The sequence below is a fragment of the Mytilus californianus genome, unplaced genomic scaffold (assembly GCF_021869535.1).
Source record: "Mytilus californianus isolate M0D057914Y unplaced genomic scaffold, xbMytCali1.0.p SCAF_6, whole genome shotgun sequence".
Lineage (NCBI taxonomy): Eukaryota > Metazoa > Mollusca > Bivalvia > Mytilida > Mytilidae > Mytilus > Mytilus californianus.
The window spans coordinates 13,782,118-13,797,180 of NW_026262712.1; the positions used below are offsets into that span (position 1 = coordinate 13,782,118).

The window sequence follows — 15,063 nt, forward strand, 5'->3', positions numbered from 1 at the left end:
TGTCGTAGAAATGTCATCATGTTATTGTTTGTACGTAGAACATGTATCATTATATTAAAATGTGTCAGTCCCAGCCAAGATTCACTGAATAACCACGAAATGTTTACAGATGATAAATAAATTTTATACAAAAATTCATGAATCTGTATGAACGTTATGTACGATGAAGTTAATTAAGTGTTCACAAGAAAGTAAGTATGAATGTAAATTTTATCTAAAGTCGGAACATATATATACACTTTAACCGTGAGATAAAATATAAGCTTTGATGAGCTCTATAACCGACTATCATATAAAAACCGCAATGAATGAACGTTACCCGATTAGAGATGAACGTTTGACAAATGCACGTTATCTGATGTACACAGTTATACACGATTGACGAACGCACGATACACGGTTAAGAATGAATGATTGATGAACGCACGAAACACGCACGATACACGCACCATACACGATTAAGAATACACGATGCACGCACGTTACACGGAAAATACACGGAACGATGAATGATGAGCGCACGATTGGTACACGCCCGATACACGCACGCAACACGCACGATACACGATGAACGCACGGAATAATGGTCAGTTTGAATTTTAGAAGGTCTGTATACGACTAGAAAAAACCTAATAATATGCATTATCTGACTTATAAACCGTCAAAAAATATCATTTTCTGCTAAGATTTTCAGGATTTGCATCCTACTTTAGCGACCCCATTAAAGTGAGATATTCTTTTCTGATGCGTTCAGGTTTTAATACGCCCTACGGTTCAGGTATAAAGTAAAAATAAACAAACTCACTAATTAATCTAAATTTAAACTTTAGAAATCATTATCCAGTTACAATAAAAATATAACTGTAACTGCATGAAACAAGACACAAATGAATTATTACTGTGTATGAAAAATACAAGTTTCTGTGTAAGTAATTTATATTATCAACTTAATTTATGAAAGGGGACCAGGCCCAATTTGGTGGTGTAACATCTTACAAAGTCTATCCAAATAATTTTGCAAAGAATTCCGCTCAAGCCGGTGTTAGGCATGTTAGGAGCCGTCATAAACTTGCAGTGAGGTAAGAGACTTTTATTATTTATTTTTGCACCGTGTTGAAGGCTTTGTGACTTTGAGAGTAAGAACAGCAATAAAAGCGCTGTTCCTTCGTTGTTTGTGTGTTTTTTGCTGTACTAATGCACAGCAAATGTGTCATGGATGAATACCCATATCCTTTGTTTTTCTATAATGCTATGTTTTGTTTCTTTTTTTCATGATATCATATTATTTTTTCAACATTTATACATGACCAAGTATTATCAAAAATTTTGACATTGCTTGATTGAGAAAAGAGAAGCGAAAGATACCAGAGGGACATTCAAACTCATGAGTCGAAAATAAACTGATAACGCCATGGCTAAACAAGAAAAAGACCAACAGACAAATAATAGTACACAAAACACAACATAGAAAACTAAAGTGAGCTAAGGGTACTCTATCGGACTTGCACTCCATCAGCATAGACAACGACCCAGTGCTAGTAAATGCAAACAAAATTGATTAATTCCGTGCGTTGGAAGCGATTTTCTGAAATAACCTTCACCAAAAATACTCAAACCTAAACATTTGAAAGCCAAAATGTATGAGAGCATACAAGTGAAGAGCTATATGACCAAAACGGATCTAGCTACTTGTCAGATAAAGTAAAATAAAAGGGGAGACCAAACTACCTGTAAGATTAAGTCAAAAATAAACATGTATCAAACATTCTTACTGACTTAAATGCTTATTTCATACTGATCAGAATTTAAGCATATTGTTCAAACTTGGGTAGTATCGTTAACCGAGAATATCAGTTCTATCACATCAAATTTGGAATGGTTTTAAACTGTTACCATTGGTTGATGGAACAACTTTTTAGGGATCCGTAAATGTCTTTCGAAAGGTAAAATTCTGACCCTTCATTTTAAATCCTCTTTTTTCCAGCGCCACTCATATAATTTTTGCCCTTTATCCAGATCAATCCTCTTTATATTTCTTACGTTTTTAATTTGATGTTAAATAAATACAATAGGTTTGGTTTAATATGGTGTATATGACACTTGTATATTCTTCTGTCTTTAACACGAACATAATTGCGCATGGAGGCTAAGCATTTGCCGAATAACCAATCGGGTCTTGCAACATTATATTTTATTCGAGCCAAGAGATGAAACTGTTTGCTAAATCATATCAACGCTATGCCACTACCTAGATGACAAGCACACCAGCTTTGCAGGTAACTCTCCATAGGAAATTTTGACTCCCTACCAAAATACATTACTCTATCTTTTTCAACAAGTCATATGTCTTGTTCCTGAATTATGTGCGTGAGGGAAGAAGCACAATTACCAAATAATGTAATGAAATATCCCATGACATGAAATCGGGGTTTTTTTTTTTTATGTGCTCTCTTTTTCCTAAACTAGGCCAAAATTCCATTCATTTCGGTTGTCAATATTTACCCCTCCTAAGAATATGGTTTTCCGTTTATTTTTTGGTTTCGTCGAACAAATGCATGACATACTTCTCATTTGCCATTTCAGTAGTTTGCAGGATTATAAATCATGGGGACAGTTTAGGATCTCAAATAGGTATAAATTCATACTATAATTCGCAAGTTGCAATACAGAAATGCAATTTATTTCCATTTTCAAGAAAAATAAGTTCCGTACTCCAACTTTTCTTTTCTTTTATTGAAGTTTTTAATGTGATAACTCATAAAAGATAGTCTGTTGTTATTTATGTGTTGTTGTCATTTTGTTTATTTTCTTTTGTTTCCTATTCTGGCATCGGACTCGGACTTCTCTTAGACGGAGGTTTGCTGTGCGTACTGTTGTGCGTTTGTTTTTTCTACATTGGCTGGGGGTGTGGGGGGAGGGTTAGGGTCTCAGGAGGCATGTTTGGCCCCGCCGCATTTTGGCGCCTGTCCCGGGTCGGGGGCCTCTGGCCTTTGTTGGTCTTGTGTCATTTTTAATTTTAGTTTCTTGTGTATAGTTTGGATTTTGGTGTGGCGTCCGTTGTCGCTGGGCTGGTGTACATATTTGTTGGGGGGCCGGCTGAGGGACGCCTCCGGGTGCGGGAGTTTCTCGCTGCGTTGGGGACCCATTGGTGGCCTTCGGCTGTTGTCTGCTCTATGGTCGGGTTGTTGTCTCTTTGACACATTCCCCATTTCCATTCTCAATTTTAAATGTTTACATTCTCCTAAGACTTTATTTTTAAATGTATTGATTTAGTTCCCATTAAGTTAAGATAATCATGTGTTTTAACTTCATAATGTTTTCAATATATTGAACTATCTGTAGCTTCAACACAAGCTTGACTTTTTATTATTATTTTTTTAAAAGAGAAATAAACACTATTTTTGACATTCTTTCAAATAATTCGGTAACATTTGTTCATTGCTATAAATAACCTTAGGCAAACAACATTGTATGACAACATGGACAATGCAGTCGACTTAAAGGGTGAAATACCAAACATGGTTAATTCATTTGACATTGACAGGTAATGAACCTGAATTTCCACTGTGCGTTCAACATCCGTCTATGATTCAGTCTGGTCTAGTGGCTTGCAAATGTCCACAACAAATCTACTACATTTTATGTAATTCACGTCAATCGTAGGAAATGTGTGCTACACCTCTGACTTATAGCCTCGTAACTAGTCTGATGGGTTACAATGTAACATTTCACAAGAACGGCTGTTATATTTGTGATATTTCGAAGTTTACAGTATTTTTACTTTTGCGTTCTGCAAGCGGAGAAAGAAACACAATTACCTAATCGAATCCGTTTATTTGAACATGAGATAACCTTAGCAATTCTTTACTAATTCATTTGTAGTCGTTAGGTTATAGCGATAAGCATAAAGCAATCGTTTTATTGTCAAACTATAAGAATATATTCACACTAATCTAGTGAATATTGCAATATTCCTAAGTGTGGTTGTCTCTATATACATTATGATATTACCCCTGAGTCGAACAGGGATTATAACAGGGATTATAACAGGGATTAGATTATTCTTCTTGGGAAGGAAATAGACAGCTTATCGTTATCACAAGATTCGGGGCACAATTTTAGAACTGTGTAATTCCTATTAATTCAAAGTTTGCTTATTAACATTTAATGTATTTACCCTATCACATTCCTAAATATAAGTAACGTTTTACTTCATGAACTTGTTGGAAGGAATTTTAACTTATCGGTTTTTACATGACACAATTGTTTACTGAGATCGCCCCAGTTTTTGGTGGGGTTCGTATTGCTTCGTCTTTAGTTTTCTATGTTGTGTCATCTGTACTATTATTTGTCTGTTTCTCTTTTAATTTTTGGCAATGGCGTTGTTAGTTTGTTTTCGATCTATGAGTTTGACTGTCCGTCTGGTATCTTTCGTCTCTCTTTTAGATGATGACACTTGAGAATGAAGCGGTTCTGTATCACAAGTAAATGTTTTAAATTTATAACATTAACCTTATTTTAGTTTTCCTAGTAAAATGACTTTCTACCTTGACGCTTAGCTTATTTATTCATACATCTAGAAAATAAGCTGTCGATAAGTCGAACTCAAAAGTAACCTTTCTATCCCATTTCAATCGCTCACGATGGATCTGTAACTTGAACACATGATACGTGGCAGGTGGGTCGATTCCATGATTACACCGGCGAGTTTCAGAAAAGATATGAAGCGAACAGAGGAATATCTCGTCGTTGTCAAAACTTCGAAACAGGTTTTTTGATTGCCTCCTTATCGTTATTTATTGTTTATCGTTTCCCCAAGGCTGAACTGTATTCTAATGATATGAAAGTAATTTATTTCCAAACTTTGAACACGCTATAAACAACTACCAACATTCGATAATATGGTTTTATTCATTGTTTTATTAAATTTTGCCAGTTTTATTCAAATAAAATTAGTTCTAACTATTAAATATCTGTCATGCTGTAATTTATGGAAATGGTTAACTAGTCTTATCTTTTTACAGAAATTAAGTAAGATATTTAAAAAAAAAATGAAGTCATTGATCGTTCTGTGCTGCGTTGTGAGTGTAAGCTTGGCCTTCCCAGGGATGTTTCCAGATGTCAAAAGAAGAGAAACCACACCAAGTGTTGCCGAAGCCATTAAAAAAACTACTTCTGTACGTACAAGTCAAATACAATTGCAGTTAAGAAAACTATGGCAATAGTGTCAAAATTACTTAATTTCAAAAAAACAATTAATTTAGTAAACGCAACAACCAGTCATGAAGTGCTTTTTAAAAATATCTTGTTGTAATGCAGATATCATTTTCGTTTTAGTCAAAAGTATCAATTAATATTAATAAAATTGAAAGATAAGTCGAATTCACCCACGGCATATATTCTAAATATGAGCTTTTACGGTAAAACTATATTGGAGATCAATGGACAAATACTATTTCAAAATGCCTTATAGTTGATCGCGTTTTTCTTTTCATGCCTTATTTGTTTTTCTTTGGTTTTGCGGACGTTTGCTCTTGAACTGATGATGGTTATTCAAAACACAATGCTATGCAGACTAAAATATATAAATATACGGAGTTTTTCTTAATTCAAATTTTGCATTCCAGATGGTGAATAAGAGAACAACTGAAAAAAGAACTGATTCCGTGCAACTGGCTTTTCGGTGGATAGACGCTAACCGCAATGGTCACATCAGTAACAACGAATTTTCTACTTTTTATGCTAATGCTAATATTCCTGGTCTCATATACAGCAAATCCGAGTGGTCAACTATGTTCAACCAAGCAATGACTCTCATTGACACAAATGGAAATAATCAATTGGAAATTGGAGGTATGTGTATTGCCTTGTTTATCTCAGACTATAAAAGGGGGTATCTTGATTCAGGAGTCAAAATCTTTACTTCAGAAAGCATTATTCTTTTAAAATAAAAACGAATACAAAAAAAATGTAATCGCCTTTTGTGAAGTCTATTCGCTTGTCTTTGTGGTCATATTTGTCGTTTGGATTACACTTTATAACTTTCGTGACTCCGAAGCGCTTTTCTGGATTTACACAGGAAGCTTAAACCCAAATCTTTGAAAGCCAAGTTTGACAAATACCTAATGACTACAAATCCGATAAAAGTGTAGCCAAATTACAATATTACAGTTATAGCTTGGATAATTAACAAACTTTGTTAACAAAAAGAAATGAAGACAAAAAAATGCAGCTTAAAGAAAACCGTGTTATTAAAGACGATAATTGTTTTGTGTATTGCAGTGAACTAAATATCTAGTATGTACTGTACCATCATTCAGTAGATTTGTATATATCTGAACGGCATATTGCGTTGGCATATTGAAAGAAGAGAGAAAATGATACCAAGGGGGCAATCAAAGTAAAAAAAAGACAACATCATGGCCAAAAGAAATACTCATGACATAACAATAACAATGAACACCCATTCAAAACTATTGAAGAACCTTTCTAGTCTTGAAGGGTAAGCTGTTCCTGCATTCTTCATGCTGCTCATGGCAAGTAAAACTTGATAAATCTTATCGGGAATATTATAATCGGGAAAAGAGAACGGCATCATGGCAAAGGAGTTTACAATCTACTAATTCGAAATATATATGTACAGCTTTTAGTTGTTTTGTTTAGTTTTTTAATAGGCAAATGAATTAAAATCAAACTTTTTTTCAAACAGATTAATTTTTATTTCAGAATTTCGTACATTAGCAAATATGGGAATGGGAAAATAGAGAAAAGATTTCATCAACTGAGCACTGCCTTCAACTTTAACTAGTACACCGTCTGCAGATTTGAAAAAAAAATAATCATTAAAAGTCTCGTGTATGTTTTTTTCTTTTTGTCTTATAAATTGTAAAAATGATAAGATGACCTTTTTTCATTTCAATGAAAGATATCGAATAATACATATGTCCTTACGGAATAAAAAAGCAAACATGACGATCATCAATAGGTTTCTGTCTGTATGGATTTTATATACATTTAGTTACTATGAAACTGCTATTCTATTACTCATTTTTATTGCGAGTACTGAGAAAAAAATAGTAATTATGTGCTATATTCGTTTGGTTATTTAACTGTATCAAATATAGATTTTATTTTGCTCAAGAAAATAGTTTTACTTTCGTGACACCCTCATTTAAATTCGAACTTTTACCATTGCTGTGAAATTAAGAGACAATAATTCTTGTCTTTCATTTTTGCTTATGTACTTTGTCTATATACCATTTTTGGTTTCTTTGTTGAAACAGTGATTTGTTTTTAAAGTGATTAAGATTACAATGTTGACTGTTGTACCCCAATTTTTGACGTTTTTACATATTATGTCTGTTTGTTTTGCTCACACATTGTTGTCAATATAATGGAATTCAATGCGACTGTCATACAAGTGAGAGGTTTTGCTAGCTACAAAACATGGTTTAATCCACCATTTTCTACATAAGGAAATGCCTGTACCAAGTCAGGAATATGACAGTTGCTTTCCATTCGTTAGATGTGTTTGAGCTTTTGATTTTGCCATTTCATAATGGACTTTCCGTTTTGATTTTCCCTTGGAGTTCGGTATTTATGTTATTATACATTTGACTCAAACAAAAACATATATCATCAGTAAATTGCAAATTTAATGGTGTCTCTTGACGAATGGTGTGATAAAAGTATTTTTGTTCCTCACTGAATCCCTAACATCAACAAAAAATTTACACAAAACGCTTTCTATACGTTTACTCTAAAATGTATACAAACATGCAGATTATTACATATTTATAGAATCGTATTCAGATTTTAAAACAGAGAAATTGTCAATTAAGCATTGAAGTATATAAATTATTATCCTTGGTTTAGTATATTTCTAGGAGTTTGATTGGTTAACGCACGTTGTTACAAAAACCATAGCCCATGGGTGTTGCTAACCCATATCCCCGGACGTTGCTACCCATTACATCGGGGAATTTCACGCGCGTTTTCCTTAGTTCCATGGTTTTCCTTATGAAATATCGAATTCTATAGATTTTCCATGATGTCTGTATAATTAAATACTTAATCCAGTAACGATTTTATCTTATTATATCGATTATTTGCACTCATTTTAGTAAATGCATCACTATGCAGCCACATTGTCAATGAATGGTACTACTGACCTAGCTATGCAAATGACCCACGTTGACGTCACACCGTTTATGATGTAACTCGCACAACATTGCGCGCCAAATTCGACCCATTTCAGTTTCTCTGTCTCTAGTTTAAACACGTCTTATATTTGTCTACCTGCAGGGTTCTACCAAAGATAGTACCCTACACCCCGTTAAAAATATGTCAAATTCCCAAATTTCAATAAAAGATATTTAAAAAATGAAAAAAAAACGTTGCTTTCACGTTAAACTTTGTGGTCGAATTTCTCTAAATATCGCCAGATTTAGACTAAGACCGGGGATAAATTCGTTATCTACGTTCATATCCGTAGATATGGATAATTTAACACCCTTAAGTACCCTGTACACCCTTTGGCTGCGCCTCAGGGTGTACTTGAATACTTCAGGGTGTTAAAATATCCATATAGACGGATATGAAAGTAGATAACTTATAATATACTACCAATCTAAAAATATTCTTCGTTTAAAATGTGTTTGACTTAAATAAACAGCCGAGAGATCATAATCTATTCAAGATTGGTCATACCCAGATAAGAAGGCACACATCAGTTATTATACACAGTTAACGCGAAGGTACCCAAATTGCACCTATTTTGACAGTTTTCTTACCTACGTTTATTTATGACCCAGACAAAATTTCCATTTCTGTGTTTGTTTTGTACATGTATCCTTATTTACTATATAGTTCCATCAATTTAATTTGAATCCATATTAAATCATCGAAAAATGGGTTTGAACCGACCTCCAAACGATCCATGATTCTGTAATATGGAGTACCCAAATTACATCTATGCTTAGATTTACTTTGTAGACGTCGCATGGCGACGTTTCCGTGGATTTTACTTTTTCAGTGAACACTTCATCTGTTGATACATACTGTAAACGTTTTGTGTATATTCAAATATATTTACATCTGTCGGAAGACGTGCATAATGTCAAATCATGAAAGTATAAATTGTTTAGTCTCTAAGAAAACATGCAGGATTTCCACTGCTATTTTTACTAAATGAGTGCAATTTGGGTACTGTGACATTATAAAAGAGAGGCGAAAGATACCAGATGACAGTCAAACTCATAAGTCGAAAATGAACTGACAACGCCATGGATAAAAAAGAAAAAGACCAACAGACAAACAATAGTACACAAAAAACATTATAGAAAACAAAAGACTGAGCAATATAATATAATGCTTATGATAAAGTGACTAGAGATTATCATGAAAGGTACCAGACTTATAACTTTAAAATATTCACATTTCATGACCTAGAATAAAAAAAGTTTGAAGACGAAATAAACTTGGTAAATCAAGTTAATTAAAAAAAAACGATCATTGAATATTCAAAAACCATATGTATCTAAATGATATATATCAACACAGTGGGAGAACAAATAAGAAGGAAAACAAGGACAAAGAACAGAATACACACTTGCTAGCCTGATATAGACTCAGCTTCGAGTTATGGGGTGCAGTGTTGGGGGTGATAATAGTTTATCGCTTACTCCTTGTACCTTGTGATGTTTTAGTCCTTCATTCATATGACCTCTTTGCATTACCTTTTATATCGGATAATAAAGGCACTAGGTCAACTAAATTTGTGGGGTCTTCATGTCCATCTGATAGGGCCAATCTCACATTGACAACATTTCCATGTTTTATTGGTCAACGTTACGTTAACATTATTAGGTTCGTTTGTCCGATAGTATAGCCAATAGATCAATATATTTTGTAAATGAATTTAGGCAACAGTTTTTTACCAATGTTCAAAAATTATAAATCGATTACGCAGATGAAAATCAAGGTATAAAACAAAAACTGTGAGAACAGCATAAACTCCAAAATCAATGAAACCTAATTTGTTGACAGGGTGAGCGTCACCTTCTATGCATGCATCACACCCCCAGGCGAATCCACAATAAGTCAAAATGTCATAATCTGGAATAGGAAACATGGTCGGTAAAATTACAAATCACACGACTATTCTGATATTTGAAGATGTAACACAGCAAAAACTTGCGTCATTAATCTGTCGGCGCAGTTTTGGTGTAAGGAGCAAACATTCCGTATAGAGTGAACATACACGAGCGCAACGTATTACTTGAGAAATACAAACGCCATACGATGGAACAGAGGGTATGTTACTCATGCATAGCTCTGATTCCCTGTCCGGGTTTGGTTTTACTTTTGGTAAAATGTGGTTTGGTCATCTCTTCGACTTTTGTTTAACAATGTTAAAGATTTTGGACTTTCAAATATCAAGCATCACTGAAGTGACATAAATTGTAGAAATGCGCATCTGCTGCAGTAAAATTGGTACCGTTAATTCTATTACTGTTGAATGGGAGATTGAATTAGTCCATTTGTGTAAATATCGGGGAAACGTTTCAGAGTTTCAGATTCAAACACTCACTGAAATTTGACTCTAAGGTGACAGGACATCATCAATTTATCTGAAACATACTACAAAGTTTTGTTTTTGTTATTAGTTTGTATGAATTTGTTTCAGAAAGTATAGAGACAATTTGGACAGTAGGGTTGCACAGTTAGCACCCATTGGAAAACGGTAAGTTGAATGCCAATCAACCAAACTCAGCAAATATCGCTACGTCTTGCATTTTGATGACATTGTTTTAGGATAATTTGCGGTTGGAATCAGTGTGACTCTTCACAAAGTAAGATTCACCATGAGCTACCAAAAAGGACGATTCACCATGACCTACCAAAAAGGACCTTTTCGATGAACAGATAAGTTGATTTATCAATTGAGCAAGGACATTAGTAGTGTAGAGTGCGGAAAATCAAAAGTTTTGATATTATTGCAAAATTGCAAAACAAGTTTTTAAGTATTTATCTGTCTTCTCAATTTCTTAATTAAATGATACATAATACAGTAAAGTTAATTGATACAATTCGTAACTTAACTAAGAGGAATATTCTCTGAAGTATCTCAATTGGTTGATCTCCTTGTTTATTGGTGATTTTATATTTTTTGAATTGAAGAAAATCCAACCCTCACCTTTGATATTTTTTGTGTGTGCTGCGTACAGACCTAAAGAGTTGAGCCATTTACAACTGATTTTTACAGTTTTCTTATGTAGTGCTGTTACACTATTGTTCCATGTTAGAGGAGGGTTGAGTGATCACGAACATGTTTAACTCCGCCACATTCTTTATCTGTCTGTCCCAAGTCGGTAGCCTGTAAGGCTGTCGTTGCTTTCTGTTTGTGATATTAGTACATGTATTCCATAAATTGAATTGTTATAAACTAGGCCGTTAGTTTTATGGTTTAATTTTTTTCAAATTTTCTTCTCGGTGTCTTTTATAGCTGACTATACGGTATGGGTTTTTCTCATTATTGTAGACCGTACGGTGACCTTTAATTCCTTACTTCCATGTAATTTAAATTGTTATGGATAGTTGTTTTAATGGCAATCTTACGATTTTTTCTTTATTTTTATGATAGCAATATAACAACGAACACACATAAGAAGAAAAAAAAAGAAAATGAAACCAAAGCCCAATGATATGACACAAAATACTATTCGATGCGACAAGTAATACAAGTAGTCTCTTTGACCTTTATATAAGTCCACAATAAAGGCATTACTAAATATATTAAAACTTGAGTAAAGTATGGATTTAATTAAGTGTTCAAACATGTACATTAATGAGTTTGTCATGGTTTCCTGAATCATTACAAAAAGAGACCGAATAATGCCACAAAACACACGGAAATAGAATATCCGTTTCACAGATGATACCGGATATGTTCCTAATGTCGTAACTACAATCCCGTCCCCCTTTTCCCGAATGTGACCTACCGAATTAGACTTATTACCGGGTTTGTACTAACCTGAGCAACACGACGAGTGCCACATGTGGGGCAGGATCTACTTACCCTTCCGGAGCACCTGAGATCACCCCCAGTTTTTGGTTGGGTTCGTGTTGCTCAGTCTTTAGTTTTCTATGTTGTGTTTTGTGTACTATTATTTGTCTGTTGGTCTTTTTCTTGTTTAGCCATGGCGTTATCAGTTTATTTTCGACTCATGAGTTTGAATGTCCCTCTGGTATCTTTCGCTTCTCTTTTCTCAATCAAGCAATGTCAAAATTTTTGATAATACTTGGTCATGTATAAATGTTGAAAAAATAATATGATATCATGAAAAAAAGAAAAAAAACATAGCATTATAGAAAAACAAAGGATATGGGTATTCATCCATGACACATTTGCTGTGCATTAGTACAGCAAAAAACACACAAACAACGAAGGAACAGCGCTTTTATTGCTGTTCTTACTCTCAAAGTCACAAAGCCTTCAACACGGTGCAAAAATAAATAATAAAAGTCTCTTACCTCACTGCAAGTTTATGACGGCCCCTAACATGCCTAACACCGGCTTGAGCGGAATTCTTTGCAAAATTATTTGGATAGACTTTGTAAGATGTTACACCACCAAATCGGGCCTTGTCCCCTCTCATAAATTAAGTTGATAATATAAATTACTTACACAGAAACTTGTATTTTTCATACACAGTAATAATTCATTTGTGTCTTGTTTCATGCAGTTACAGTTATATTTTTATTGTAACTGGATAATGATTTCTAAAGTTTAAATTTAGATTAATTAGTGAGTTTGTTTATTTTTACTTTATACCTGAGCCGTAGGGCGTATTAAAACCTGAACGTATCAGAAAAGAATATCTCACTTTAATGGGGTCGCTAAAATAGGATTCAAATCCTGAAAATCCTAGCAGAAAATGATATTTTTTGACGGTTTATAAGTCAGATAATGCATATTATTAGGTTTTTTCTAGTCGTATAACACACCTCGGGGCGTCAATATTTCCCAAAGATTTTTTGATCAATCTTGACACTCCTCGGTGTGTTATACGACAAGAAAAATCTTTAAATATGCATTATCTAAATACAATGTCAAGTATATTAATCGCTAAATTTATGAAACGGTCAATAATATGATTGTCTTTTTGTTTCGTTTCAGAATACTGTAATTTTTTTTATCTTCTGGAACGAAGAAATGAGGAAAGAACATCTTTCTTTTTAGAACTGCCTTGAACGTTTAACATTGGCTATATTTTTATTGTCATTTTTGGTTGTATCAGCGATTTCTGAAAAAGAATTTTAAATATTTAGACTTGGAGCCTCACTGAAGAGACATTAGTTGTCGGAATGCGCATTTGGTAACATTGTTACCGTTCATTTGATTAACAAAGACAATTTGCTTACAATGTGTGTAGATATTTATTATTAAATAAATTTCAGGTTTAAATAGTGTTAATGAAAATAACTCTTTATTGATTTGTGTTTCCGAAGCGCGTTTATTGATTTATCTTCATCGGGAACGCTCAAACCCAAGCATTTGAAAGCCAAGTATGCATAAGACTTAAACACATAAAGAACTATACCATTAAAAGGGACAAAAAAATTGCCAAATTTATGTAAAGTCAACTTTGTCTGAATGAGTTGGAACCTTAGTTTCTTAATAATTTCTTAATTTATTAATGGAAATTTGCGAAAAGTTTGTTATAAATCATATCAGTACCTAGGCACTAACTGGTGAGCTAAGGGTACTCTATGAGACTAGCACTCCATCAGCATAGACAACGACCCAGTGCTAGTAAATGCAAACAAAATTGATTAATTCCGTGCGTCGGAAGCGATTTTCTGAAATAACCTTCACTAAAAATACTCAAACCTAAACATTTGAAAGCCAAAATGTATGAGAGCATACAAGTGAAGAGCTATATGACCAAAACGGATCTAGCTACTTGTCAGATAAATTAAAATAAAAGGGGAGACCAATCTACCTGTAAGATTAAGTCAAAAATAAACATGTATCAAACATTCTTACTGACTTAAATGCTTATTTCATACTGATCAGAATTTAAGCATATTGTTCAAACTTGGGTAGTATCATTAACCGAGAATATCAGTTCTATCACATCAAATTTAGAATGGTTTTAAACTGTTACCATTGGTTGATGGATAAACTTTTTAGGGATCCGTAAATGTCTTTCGAAAGGTAAAATTCTGACCCTTCATTATAAATCCTCTTTTTTCCAGCGCAACTCATTTAATTTTTGCCCTTTATCCAGATCAATCCTCTTTATATTTCTTACGTTTTTGATTTGATGTTAAATAAATACAATAGGTTTGGTTTATTATGGTTAATATGACACTTGTACATTCTTCTGTCATTAACACGAACATAATTGCGCATGGAGGCTAAGCGTTTGCCGAATAACCAATCGGGTCTTATTACATTATATTTTATTCGAGCCAAGAGATGAAACTGTTTGCTAAATCATATCAACGCTATGCCACTACCTAGGTGACAAGCACACCAGCTTCGCAGGTAACTCTCCATAGGAAATTTTGACTCCCTACCAAAATACATTACTCTAACTCCTTTTCAACAAGTCATATGTCTTGTTCCTGAATTATGTGCGTGAGGGAAGAAGCACAATTACCAAATAATGTAATGAAATATCCCATGACATGAAATCGGGTTTTTTTTAAAGGAAAAACCTGATACGCGGGTTGTATCACAGTAACCTTAAACAAAGTTTTGGTGCGACATTGTAAACAAATAGAAACCAATTTCGTCATAAACCACAGATGGTATTATAAGTCATTATCTTTATCTGATTGAAATTACCTGTTTAAATTTGAAAACATAATATAAATTATTATGTATTATTGGAATTTATCTTGTAATTTTGATTATTTCCGCAGTTTAAGAACTATTATTGTCCATTTTTTACATTCATAATTCTAGTCATTAACATTTAACCAAAAGGTTTGATGAACTTGATAATCATGTCACTTTGTATAAAACCTAGATAGTCTCACCTCTGTCACTCA

At 33.7% G+C, this 15,063-nt stretch overlaps 1 long non-coding RNA gene across 1 annotated transcript; it reads left to right on the forward strand.

Annotated features, from left to right (window-relative positions):
- The first annotated feature begins 5,025 nt into the window (after positions 1-5,025).
- Positions 5,026-6,828, forward strand: LOC127704407 (uncharacterized). The gene is made up of 3 exons (XR_007983266.1): positions 5,026-5,177; positions 5,628-5,853; positions 6,727-6,828. It is a non-coding gene; the product is annotated as an uncharacterized LOC127704407 (long non-coding RNA).
- The last annotated feature ends 8,235 nt before the right edge of the window (positions 6,829-15,063 follow it).